Source organism: Stenella coeruleoalba, assembly GCF_951394435.1.
Source record: "Stenella coeruleoalba genome assembly, contig: scaffold_127, whole genome shotgun sequence".
Classification (NCBI taxonomy): Eukaryota; Metazoa; Chordata; class Mammalia; order Artiodactyla; family Delphinidae; genus Stenella; species Stenella coeruleoalba.
Window position 1 is genome coordinate 799,816 of NW_027646461.1, and position 13,615 is coordinate 813,430.

Here is a 13,615-nt window from a genome sequence, read left to right on the forward strand (position 1 = left end):
TAAGGCTGCCAAGAGGACTTGAAAGCGGGGCAGAATTGCAGGAAACCGATTTCAGGAGGTAGACTGGAATTGCATTGAAAGCATAGGGAAAGAGGCAGAACGTCCACAATGATGCACTTGGCCAAAAAGGGCGTATGCGTTTTTTCCTGAATATATTCAGGAAAAAACGCATACGCCCTTTTTGGCCAACCAAGCAAACTTGCAAAGGAAATCTGCACTACAATGAAGTCTCACTTCCCACCGGTCAAAAGGGCCATCTGAAAAAAGTGTAAAATCCAGAAAGGCAGGACAGGCCATGGAGAACTAGGAGCCTTGTTATGCTGATGGGCGGGATGTAAATTGCCAACAGACACTCAGGAGAAGTGTATGGTGTTTCCTGAAACATCTAAAAAACAAAGCAACAGAGCCTAGGGCACTTCCACTTATGGTCCTATAGCTTAGGGAAATTAAAATCAAAAAGGCACAGCCACCCCAAAGTTTGGGACGCCTCAGTTTACAAGAACCTCATTTACCGTACAAGTTCAATATCACAGAAAGTGAAAAATGGATAAAGAACTTGTGGTACTTACGTACAATGCAGTATCACTCAGCAATGAAATCTATGTCATCAGGCCCATAACAGCATCATGAGTGGATTCAGGTACGATGATTCTAACTGAAATAAGTCACACAGAAAAAGAAACATCATAAGATATCACTAATACACGGAATGTAAACTTGGCTACACAGGAACTGAATTACAGAACGGAACAGGGTCTCAAATTTAGAAAACCAACTTATGCTTGCTTAAGGGGAAAGGTGAGTTGGGGTGCTGCATAAAACCAGAGATTGAAATGAGCACAGATAAAGTTCCTTAAGCCAAATATGGAATAGACAAGAGCTACTCCTTGCTCAACGAAATGGACTCAACACCGCATATTAAATGCCTAAGAATGTACCTGACTAGTAAGTATCTTAAAACCTATGGATTGCTATGTCTCCGAAAGAGAATCAAGCATGTGTACAGGGGCATAAACGCAGCAGTGATAGGATTGGAGATGTTCGGTGAGCAAATGAAGACCCTTTGAAGTCATATTGCATGGTACCCATTCCACGGGTTTCAACTACCCAGGTTTTAGGTATTCTTCCTTCAGCTAAAACATGCATGTGGAACCCAGAGTATGATCAACCATGTGATCGGGAGACGTGTTCAAATATGTCTCAGTTTTCGTACCCTGGTACTCGGGTGCAACATTCCAGACGCTTTACTAACACTCTCCTGACTTGGAGAGTCAGTCCCTTTAACCTCCTGTTTGGCCCAGTTTGCAATTTCTGTGGAAGATGAACAGGAATAGCGAGAACCAATGAGAGACTAGCTGGAGGTGTCTGGATGGGCAAATTTAACTCTCATTTCCCACCAGGAAGAGGAATTAACCAAAGGCTCAGCGTGCCGTGCCGGAACCAGATTAGGGCCTGAAGCCATCCTGCGGTGTTGCGGCCAGGTCACAAGAAAGCGAGTTGAAGAAAGGAGCTCAGGGGCACTGTAATTCACAAACCTGCAGAGTTATAAATGACAGCTATCGTCCAAAAATAGACTGAAGTAAGGCTGCCAAGAGGACTTGAAAGCGGGGCAGAATTGCAGGAAACCGATTTCAGGAGGTAGACTGGAATTGCATTGAAAGCATAGGAAAAGAGGCAGAACGTCCACAATGATGCACTTGGCCAAAAAGGGCGTATGCGTTTTTTCCTGAATATATTCAGGAAAAAACGCATACGCCCTTTTTGGCCAACCAAGCAAGCTTGCAAAGGAAATCTGCACTACAATGAAGTCTCACTTCCCCCCGGTCAAAAGGGCCATCTGAAAAAAGTGTAAAATCCAGAAAGGCAGGACAGGCCATGGAGAACTGGGAGCCTTGTTATGCTGATGGGCGGGATGTAAATTACCAACAGACACTCAGGAGAAGTGTATGGTGTTTCCTGAAACATCTAAAAAACAAAGCAACAGAACCTAGGGCACTGCCACTTATGGTCCTATAGCTTAGGGAAATTAAAATCAAAAAGACACAGCCACCCTAAAGTTTGGAACGGCTCTGTTTACAAGAACCTCGTTTACAGTACAAGTTCAACATCGCAGAAAGTGAAAAATGGATAAAGAAGTTGTGGTATTCACTTACAAAGCAATATCACGCAGCAATGAAATCTGTGTCATCAGGCCCTTAGCAGCACAATGAGTGGATTCAGGTATGATGATTCTAACTGAAATAAGTCACACAGAAAAAGAAACATCATAAGATATCAGTAATACACGGAATGGAAACTTGGCTACACAGGAACTGAATTACAGAACAGAACAGGGTCTCAAATTTAGAAAACCAACTTATGCTTGCTTAAGGGGAAAGGTGAGTTGGGGTGCTGCATAAAACCAGAGATTGAAATGAGCACAGATAAAGTTCCTTAAGCCAAATATGGAATACACAAGAGCTACTCCTTGCTCAACGAAATGGACTCAACACCGCATATTAAACGCCTAAGAATGTACCTGACTAGTAAGTATCTTAAGACCTATGGATTGCTATGTCTCTGAAAGAGAATCAAGCATGTGTACAGGGGCATAAACGCAGCAGTGATAGGATTGGAGAGGTTCGGTGAGCAAATGAAGACCCTTTGAAGTCATATTGCATGGTACCCATTCCACGGGTTTCAACTACCCAGGTTTTAGGTATTCTTCCTTCAGCTAAAACATGCATGTGGAACCCAGAGTATGATCAACCATGTGATCGGGAGACGTGTTCAAATATGTCTCAGTTTTCGTACCCTGGTACTCGGGTGCAACATTCCAGACGCTTTACTAACACTCTCCCGACTTGGAGAGTCAGTCCCTTTAACCTCCTGTTTGGCCCAGTTTGCAATTTCTGTGGAAGATGAACAGGAATAGCGAGAACCAATGAGAGACTAGCTGGAGGTGTCTGGATGGGCAAATTTAACTCATTTCCCACCAGGAAGAGGAATTAAGCAAAGGCTCAGCGTGCCATGCCAGAACCAGATTAGGGCCTGAAGACATCCTGCGGTGTTGCGGCCAGGTCACAAGAAAGCGAGTTGAAGAAAGGAGCTCAGGGGCACTGTAATTCACAAACCTGCAGAGTTATAAATGACAGCTATCGTCCAAAAATAGACTGAAGTAAGGCTGCCAAGAGGACTTGAAAGCGGGGCAGAATTACAGGAAACCGATTTCAGGAGGTAGACTGGAATTGCATTGAAAGCATAGGAAAAGAGGCAGAACGTCCACAATGATGCACTTGGCCAAAAAGGTCGTATGCGTTTTTTCCTGAATATATTCAGGAAAAAACGCATACGCCCTTTTTGGCCAACCAAGCAAACTTGCAAAGGAAATCTGCACTACAATGAAGTCTCACTTCCCCCCGGTCAAAAGGGCCATCTGAAAAAAGTGTAAAATCCAGAAAGGCAGGACAGGCCATGGAGAACTGGGAGCCTTGTTATGCTGATGGGCGGGATGTAAATTGCCAACAGACACTCAGGAGAAGTGTATGGTGTTTCCTGAAACATCTAAAAAACAAAGCAACAGAGCCTAGGGCACTTCCACTTATGGTCCTATAGCTTAGGGAAATTAAAATCAAAAAGACACAGCCACCCCAAAGTTTGGGACGCCTCCGTTTACAAGAACCTCTTTTACCGTACAAGTTCAATATCACAGAAAGTGAAAAATGGATAAAGAACTTGTGGTACTTACGTACAATGCAGTATCACTCAGCAATGAAATCTATGTCATCAGGCCCGTAGCAGCATAATGAGTGGATTCAGGTACGATGATTCTAACTGAAATAAGTCACACAGAAAAAGAAACATCATAAGATATCACTAATACACGGAATGTATACTTGGCTACACAGGAACTGCATTCCAAAACAGAACAGGGTCTCAAATTTAGAAAACCAACTTATGCTTGCTTAAGGGGAAAAGTGAGTTGGGGTGCTGCATAAAACCAGAGATTGAAATGAGCACAGATAAAGTTCCTTAAGCCAAATATGGAATAGACAAGAGCTACTCCTTGCTCAACGAAATGGACTCAACACCGCATATTAAACGCCTAAGAATGTACCTGACTAGTAAGTATCTTAAAACCTATGGATTGCTATGTCTCTGAAAGAGAATCAAGCGTGTGTACAGGGGCATAAACGCAGCAGTGATAGGATTGGAGAGGTTCGGTGAGCAAATGAAGACCCTTTGAAGTCATATTGCATGGTACCCATTACACGGGTCTCAACTCTCCAGGTTTAAGGTATTCTTCCTTCAGCTAAAACATGCATGTGGAACCCAGAGTATGATCAACCATGTGAACGGGAGACGTGTTCAAATATGTCTCAGTTTTCCTCCCCTGGTACTCGGGTGCAACATTCCAGACGCTTTACTAACACTCTCCCGACTTGGAGAGTCAGTCCCTTTAACCTCCTGTTTGGCCCAGTTTGCAATTTCTGCGGAAGATGAACAGGAATAGTGAGAACCAATGAGAGACTAGCTGGAGGTGTCTGGACGGGCAAATTTAACTCTCATTTCCCACCAGGAAGAGGAATTAACCAAAGGCTCAGCGTGCCGTGCCGGAACCAGATTAGGGCCTGAAGCCATCCTGCGGTGTTGCGGCCAGCTCAAAAGAAAGCGAGTTGAAGAAAGGAGCTCAGGGGCACTGTAATTCACAAACCTGCAGAGTTATAAATGACAGCTATCGTCCAAAAATAGACTGAAGTAAGGCTGCCAAGAGGACTTGAAAACGGGGCAGAATTGCAGGAAACCGATTTCAGGAGGTAGACTGGAATTGCATTGAAAGCATAGGAAAAGAGGCAGAACGTCCACAATGATGCACTTGGCCAAAAAGGGCGTATGCGTTTTTTCCTGAATATATTCAGGAAAAAACGCATACGCCCTTTTTGGCCAACCAAGCAAGCTTGCAAAGGAAATCTGCACTACAATGAAGTCTCACTTCCCCCCGGTCAAAAGGGCCATCTGAAAAAAGTGTAAAATCCAGAAAGGCAGGACAGGCCATGGAGAACTGGGAGCCTTGTTATGCTGATGGGCGGGATGTAAATTGCCAACAACCACTCGGGAGAAGTGTATGGTGTTTCCTGAAACATCTAAAAAACAAAGCAACAGAGCCTAGGGCACTTCCACTTATGGTCCTATAGCTTAGGGAATTTAAAATCAAAAAGACACAGCCACCCCAAAGTTTGGAATGGCTCTGTTTACAAGAACCTCGTTTATAGTATAAGTTCAACATCGCAGAAAGTGAAAAATGGATAAAGAAGTTGTGGTATTTACTTAAAAAGCAATATCACTCAGCAATGAAATCTGTGTCATCAGGCCGTTAGCAGCACAATGAGTGGATTCAGGTATGATGATTCTAACTGAAATAAGTCACACAGAAAAAGAAACATCATAAGATATCAGTAATACACGGAATGGAAACTTGGCTACACAGGAACTGAATTACAGAACAGAACAGGGTCTCAAATTTAGAAAACCAACTTATGCTTGCTTAAGGGGAAAGGTGAGTTGGGGTGCTGCATAAAACCAGAGATTGAAATGAGCACAGATAAAGTTCCTTAAGCCAAATGTGGAATAGACAAGAGCTACTCCTTGCTCAACGAAATGGACTCAACACCGCATATTAAACGCCTAAGAATGTACCTGACTAGTAAGTATCTTAAAACCTATGGATTGCTATGTCTCCGAAAGAGAATCAAGCATGTGTACAGGGGCATAAACGCAGCAGTGATAGGATTGCAGAGGTTCGGTGAGCAAATGAAGACCCTTTGAAGTCATATTGCATGGTACCCATTCCCCGGGTTTCAACTACCCAGGTTTTAGGTATTCTTCCTTCAGCTAAAACATGCATGTGGAACCCAAGTATTATCAACCATGTGAATGGGAGACGTGTTCAAATATGTCTCAGTTTTCCTCCCCTGGTACTCGGGTGCAACATTCCAGACGCTTTACTAACACTCTCCCCACTTGGAGAGTCAGCGCCTTTAACCTCCTGTTTGGCCCAGTTTGCAATTTCTGCGGAAGATGAACAGGAATTGCGAGAACCAATGAGAGGCTAGCTGGAGGTGTCTGGATGGGCAAATTTAACTCTCATTTCCCACCAGGAAGAGGAAATAACCAAAGGCTCAGCGTGCCGTGCCGGAACCAGATTAGGGCCTGAAGCCATCCTGCGGTGTTGCGGTCAGCTCACAAGAAAACGAGTTGAAGAAAGGAGCTCAGGGGCACTGTAATTCACAAACCTGCAGAGTTATAAAAGACAGCTATCGTCCAAAAATAGACTGAAGTAAGGCTGCCAAGAGGACTTGAAAGCGGGGCAGAATTGCAGGAAACCGATTTCAGGAGGTAGACTGGAATTGCATTGAAAGCATAGGAAAAGAGGCCGAACGTCCACAATGATGCACTTGGCCAAAAAGGGCGTATGCGTTTTTTCCTGAATATATTCAGGAAAAAACGCATACGCCCTTTTTGGCCAACCAAGCAAGCTTGCAAAGGAAATCTGCACTACAATGAAGTCTCACTTCCCCCCGGTCAAAAGGGCCATCTGAAAAAAGTGTAAAATCCAGAAAGGCAGGACAGGCCATGGAGAACTGGGAGCCTTGTTATGCTGATGGGCGGGATGTAAATTGCCAACAACCACTCGGGAGAAGTGTATGGTGTTTCCTGAAACATCTAAAATACAAAGCAACAGAACCTAGGGCACTTCCACTTATGGTCCTATAGCTTAGGGAAATTAAAATCAAAAAGACACAGCCACCCCAAAGTTTGGAACGGCTCTGTTTACAAGAACCTCGTTTACAGTACAAGTTCAACATCGCAGATAGTGAAAAATGGATAAAGAATTTGTGGTATTCACTTACAAAGCAATATCACGCAGCAATGAAATCTGTGTCATCAGGCCCTTAGCAGCACAATGAGTGGATTCAGGTATGATGATTGTAACTGAAATAAGTCACACAGAAAAAGAAACATCATAAGATATCAGTAATACACGGAATGTAAACTTGGCTACACAGGAACTGAATTACAGAACAGAACAGGGTCTCAAATTTCGAAAACCAACTTATGCTTGCTTAAGGGGAAAGGTGAGTTGGGGTGCTGCATAAAACCAGAGATTGAAATGAGCACAGATAAAGTTCCTTAAGCCAAATATGGAATAGACAAGAGCTACTCCTTGCTCAACGAAATGGACTCAACACCGCATATTAAACGCCTAAGAATGTACCTGACTAGTAAGTATCTTAAAACCTATGGATTGCTATGTCTCCGAAAGAGAATCAAGCATGTGTACAGGGGCATAAACGCAGCAGTGATAGGATTGGAGAGGTTCGGTGAGCAAATGAAGACCCTTTGAAGTCATATTGCATGGTACCCATTCCACGGGTTTCAACTACCCAGGTTTAAGGTATTCTTCCTTCAGCTAAAACATGCATGTGGAACCTAGATTATGATCAACCATGTGATCGGGAGACGTGTTCAAATATGTCTCAGTTTTCGTACCCTGGTACTCGGGTGCAACATTCCAGATGCTTTACTAACACTCTCCCGACTTGGAGAGTCAGTCCCTTTAACCTCCTGTTTGGCCCAGTTTGCAATTTCTGCGGAAGATGAACAGGAATAGCGAGAACCAATGAGAGACTAGCTGGAGGTGTCTGGACGGGCAAATTTAACTCTCATTTCCCACCAGGAAGAGGAATTAACCAAAGGCTCAGCGTGCCGTGCCGGAACCAGATTAGGGCCTGAAGCCATCCTGCGGTGTTGCGGCCAGCTCACAAGAAAGCGAGTTGAAGAAAGGAGCTCAGGGGCACTGTAATTCACAAACCTGCAGAGTTATAAATGACAGCTATCGTCCAAAAATAGACTGAAGTAAGGCTGCCAAGAGGACTTGAAAACGGGGCAGAATTGCAGGAAACCGATTTCAGGAGGTAGACTGGAATTGCATTGAAAGCATAGGAAAAGAGGCAGAACGTCCACAATGATGCACTTGGCCAAAAAGGGCGTATGCGTTTTTTCCTGAATATATTCAGGAAAAAACGCATACGCCCTTTTTGGCCAACCAAGCAAGCTTGCAAAGGAAATCTGCACTACAATGAAGTCTCACTTCCCCCCGGTCAAAAGGGCCATCTGAAAAAAGTGTAAAATCCAGAAAGGCAGGACAGGCCATGGAGAACTGGGAGCCTTGTTATGCTGATGGGCGGGATGTAAATTGCCAACAACCACTCGGGAGAAGTGTATGGTGTTTCCTGAAACATCTAAAAAACAAAGCAACAGAGCCTAGGGCACTTCCACTTATGGTCCTATAGCTTAGGGAATTTAAAATCAAAAAGACACAGCCACCCCAAAGTTTGGAATGGCTCTGTTTACAAGAACCTCGTTTATAGTATAAGTTCAACATCGCAGAAAGTGAAAAATGGATAAAGAAGTTGTGGTATTTACTTAAAAAGCAATATCACTCAGCAATGAAATCTGTGTCATCAGGCCGTTAGCAGCACAATGAGTGGATTCAGGTATGATGATTCTAACTGAAATAAGTCACACAGAAAAAGAAACATCATAAGATATCAGTAATACACGGAATGTAAACTTGGCTACACAGGAACTGAATTACAGAACAGAACAGGGTCTCAAATTTAGAAAACCAACTTATGCTTGCTTAAGGGGAAAGGTGAGTTGGGGTGCTGCATAAAACCAGAGATTGAAATGAGCACAGATAAAGTTCCTTAAGCCAAATGTGGAATAGACAAGAGCTACTCCTTGCTCAACGAAATGGACTCAACACCGCATATTAAACGCCTAAGAATGTACCTGACTAGTAAGTATCTTAAAACCTATGGATTGCTATGTCTCCGAAAGAGAATCAAGCATGTGTACAGGGGCATAAACGCAGCAGTGATAGGATTGCAGAGGTTCGGTGAGCAAATGAAGACCCTTTGAAGTCATATTGCATGGTACCCATTCCCCGGGTTTCAACTACCCAGGTTTTAGGTATTCTTCCTTCAGCTAAAACATGCATGTGGAACCCAAGTATTATCAACCATGTGAATGGGAGACGTGTTCAAATATGTCTCAGTTTTCCTCCCCTGGTACTCGGGTGCAACATTCCAGACGCTTTACTAACACTCTCCCCACTTGGAGAGTCAGCGCCTTTAACCTCCTGTTTGGCCCAGTTTGCAATTTCTGCGGAAGATGAACAGGAATTGCGAGAACCAATGAGAGGCTAGCTGGAGGTGTCTGGATGGGCAAATTTAACTCTCATTTCCCACCAGGAAGAGGAAATAACCAAAGGCTCAGCGTGCCGTGCCGGAACCAGATTAGGGCCTGAAGCCATCCTGCGGTGTTGCGGTCAGCTCACAAGAAAACGAGTTGAAGAAAGGAGCTCAGGGGCACTGTAATTCACAAACCTGCAGAGTTATAAAAGACAGCTATCGTCCAAAAATAGACTGAAGTAAGGCTGCCAAGAGGACTTGAAAGCGGGGCAGAATTGCAGGAAACCGATTTCAGGAGGTAGACTGGAATTGCATTGAAAGCATAGGAAAAGAGGCCGAACGTCCACAATGATGCACTTGGCCAAAAAGGGCGTATGCGTTTTTTCCTGAATATATTCAGGAAAAAACGCATACGCCCTTTTTGGCCAACCAAGCAAGCTTGCAAAGGAAATCTGCACTACAATGAAGTCTCACTTCCCCCCGGTCAAAAGGGCCATCTGAAAAAAGTGTAAAATCCAGAAAGGCAGGACAGGCCATGGAGAACTGGGAGCCTTGTTATGCTGATGGGCGGGATGTAAATTGCCAACAACCACTCGGGAGAAGTGTATGGTGTTTCCTGAAACATCTAAAATACAAAGCAACAGAACCTAGGGCACTTCCACTTATGGTCCTATAGCTTAGGGAAATTAAAATCAAAAAGACACAGCCACCCCAAAGTTTGGAACGGCTCTGTTTACAAGAACCTCGTTTACAGTACAAGTTCAACATCGCAGATAGTGAAAAATGGATAAAGAATTTGTGGTATTCACTTACAAAGCAATATCACGCAGCAATGAAATCTGTGTCATCAGGCCCTTAGCAGCACAATGAGTGGATTCAGGTATGATGATTGTAACTGAAATAAGTCACACAGAAAAAGAAACATCATAAGATATCAGTAATACACGGAATGTAAACTTGGCTACACAGGAACTGAATTACAGAACAGAACAGGGTCTCAAATTTCGAAAACCAACTTATGCTTGCTTAAGGGGAAAGGTGAGTTGGGGTGCTGCATAAAACCAGAGATTGAAATGAGCACAGATAAAGTTCCTTAAGCCAAATATGGAATAGACAAGAGCTACTCCTTGCTCAACGAAATGGACTCAACACCGCATATTAAACGCCTAAGAATGTACCTGACCAGTAAGTATCTTAAAACCTATGGATTGCTATGTCTCCGAAAGAGAATCAAGCATGTGTACAGGGGCATAAACGCAGCAGTGATAGGATTGGAGAGGTTCAGTGAGAAAATGAAGACCCTTTGAAGTCATATTGCATGGTACCCATTCCACGGGTTTCAACTACCCAGATTTTAGGTATTCTTCCTTCAGCTAAAACATGCATGTGGAACCCAGAGTATGATCAACCATGTGATCGGGAGACGTGTTCAAATATGTCTCAGTTTTCCTCCCCTGGTACTCGGGTGCAACATTCCAGACGCTTTACTAACACTCTCCCCACTTGGAGAGTCAGTCCCTTTAACCTCCTGTTTGGCCCAGTTTGCAATTTCTGTGGAAGATGAACAGGAATAGCGAGAACCAATGAGAGACTAGCTGGAGGTGTCTGGATGGGCAAATTTAACTCTCATTTCCCACCAGGAAGAGGAATTAACCAAAGGCTCAGCGTGCCGTGCCGGAACCAGATTAGGGCCTGTAGACATCCTGCGGTGTTGCGGCCAGGTCACAAGAAAGCGAGTTGAAGAAAGGAGCTCAGGGGCACTGTAATTCACAAACCTGCAGAGTTATAAATGACAGCTATCGTCCAAAAATAGACTGAAGTAAGGCTGCCAAGAGGACTTGAAAGCGGGGCAGAATTGCAGGAAACCGATTTCAGGAGGTAGACTGGAATTGCATTGAAGGCATAGGAAAAGAGGCAGAACGTCCACAATGATGCACTTGGCCAAAAAGGGCGTATGCGTTTTTTCCTGAATATATTCAGGAAAAAACGCATACGCCCTTTTTGGCCAACCAAGCAAGCTTGCAAAGGAAATCTGCACTACAATGAAGTCTCACTTCCCCCCGGTCAAAAGGGCCATCTGAAAAAAGTGTAAAATCCAGAAAGGCAGGACAGGCCATGGAGAACTGGGAGCCTTGTTATGCTGATGGGCGGGATGTAAATTGCCAACAACCACTCGGGAGAAGTGTATGGTGTTTCCTGAAACATCTAAAAAACAAAGCAACAGAGCCTAGGGCACTTCCACTTATGGTCCTATAGCTTAGGGAATTTAAAATCAAAAAGACACAGCCACCCCAAAGTTTGGAACGGCTCTGTTTACAAGAACCTCGTTTATAGTATAAGTTCAACATCGCAGAAAGTGAAAAATGGATAAAGAAGTTGTGGTATTTACTTAAAAAGCAATATCACTCAGCAATGAAATCTGTGTCATCAGGCCCTTAGCAGCACAATGAGTGGATTCAGGTATGATGATTCTAACTGAAATAAGTCACACAGAAAAAGAAACATCATAAGATATCAGTAATACACGGAATGTAAACTTGGCTACACAGGAACTGAATTACAGAACAGAACAGGGTCTCAAATTACGAAAACCAACTTATGCTTGCTTAAGGGTAAAGGTGAGTTGGGGTGCTGCATAAAACCAGAGATTGAAATGAGCACAGATAAAGTTCCTTAAGCCAAATATGGAATAGACAAGAGCTACTCCTTGCTCAACGAAATGGACTCAACACCGCATATTAAACGCCTAAGAATGTACCTGACTAGTAAGTATCTTAAAACCTATGGATTGCTATGTCTCCGAAAGAGAATCAAGCATGTGTACAGGGGCATAAACGCAGCAGTGATAGGATTGCAGAGGTTCGGTGAGCAAATGAAGACCCTTTGAAGTCATATTGCATGGTACCCATTCCACGGGTTTCAACTACCCAGGTTTTAGGTATTCTTCCTTCAGCTAAAACATGCATGTGGAACCCAAGTATTATCAACCATGTGAACGGGAGACATGTTCAAATATGTCTCAGTTTTCCTCCCCTGGTACTCGGGTGCAACATTCCAGATGCTTTACTAACACTCTCCGCACTTGGAGAGTCAGCGCCTTTAACCTCCTGTTTGGCCCAGTTTGCAATTTCTGCGGAAGATGAACAGGAATAGGGAGAACCAATGAGAGGCTAGCTGGAGGTGTCTGGACGGGCAAATTTAACTCTCATTTCCCACCAGGAAGAGGAATTAACCAAAGGCTCAGCGTGCCATGCCGGAACCAGATTAGGGCCTGAAGCCATCCTGCGGTGTTGCGGCCAGGTCACAAGAAAGCGAGTTGAAGAAAGGAGCTCAGGGGCACTGTAATTCACAAACCTGCAGAGTTATAAATGACAGCTATCGTCCAAAAATAGACTGAAGTAAGGCTGCCAAGAGGACTTGAAAGCGGGGCAGAATTGCAGGAAACCAATTTCAGGAGGTAGACTGGAATTGCATTGAAAGCATACGAAAAGAGGCAGAACGTCCAAAATGATGCACTTGGCCAAAAAGGGCGTATGCGTTTTTTCCTGAATATATTCAGGAAAAAACGCATACGCCCTTTTTGGCCAACCAAGCAAGCTTGCAAAGGAAATCTGCACTACAATGAAGTCTCACTTCCCCCAGGTCAAAAGGGCCATCTGAAAAAAGTGTAAAATCCAGAAAGGCAGGACAGGCCATGGAGAACTGGGAGCCTTGTTATGCTGATGGGCGGGATGTAAATTGCCAACAACCACTCAGGAGAAGTGTATGGTGTTTCCTGAAACATCTAAAAAACAAAGCAACAGAGCTTAGGGCACTTCCACTTATGGTCCTATAGTTTAGGGAATTTAAAATCAAAAAGACACAGCCACCCCAAAGTTTGGAACGGCTCTGTTTACAAGAACCTCATTTACAGTACAAGTTCAACATCGCAGAAAGTGAAAAATGGATAAAGAAGTTGTGGTATTTACTTAAAAAGCAATATCACTCAGCAATGAAATCTGTGTCATCAGGCCGTTAGCAGCACAATGAGTGGATTCAGGTATGATGATTCTAACTGAAATAAGTCACACAGAAAAAGAAACATCATAAGATATCAGTAATACACGGAATGGAAACTTGGCTACACAGGAACTGAATTACAGAACAGAACAGGGTCTCAAATTTCGAAAACCAACTTATGCTTGCTTAAGGGGAAAGGTGAGTTGGGGTGCTGCATAAAACCAGAGATTGAAATGAGCATAGATAAAGTTCCTTAAGCCAAATGTGGAATAGACAAGAGCTACTCCTTGCTCAACGAAATGGACTCAACACCGCATATTAAACGCCTAAGAATGTACCTGACTAGTAAGTATCTTAAAACCTATGGATTGCTATGTCTC

At 43.7% G+C, this 13,615-nt stretch overlaps 1 long non-coding RNA gene across 2 annotated transcripts in view; it reads right to left on the bottom strand.

The window, feature by feature from the left end:
• Nucleotides 1–13,275, bottom strand: part of LOC307181091 — a 394,133-nt gene extending 380,858 nt beyond the window's left edge. The window contains exons 1-4 of one of the 2 annotated variants that reach the window (XR_013825873.1): nucleotides 13,205–13,275; nucleotides 11,626–11,707; nucleotides 8,467–8,548; nucleotides 5,309–5,389 (exon numbers count right to left, since the gene is read on the bottom strand). This is a non-coding gene — a long non-coding RNA (uncharacterized lncRNA). Of the gene's footprint in view, nucleotides 1–5,308; nucleotides 5,390–8,466; nucleotides 8,549–11,625; nucleotides 11,708–13,204 lie in introns of those variants that run through there. The other variant, XR_013825872.1, reaches the window with a different exon arrangement.
• Nucleotides 13,276–13,615: the final 340 nt, after the last annotated feature.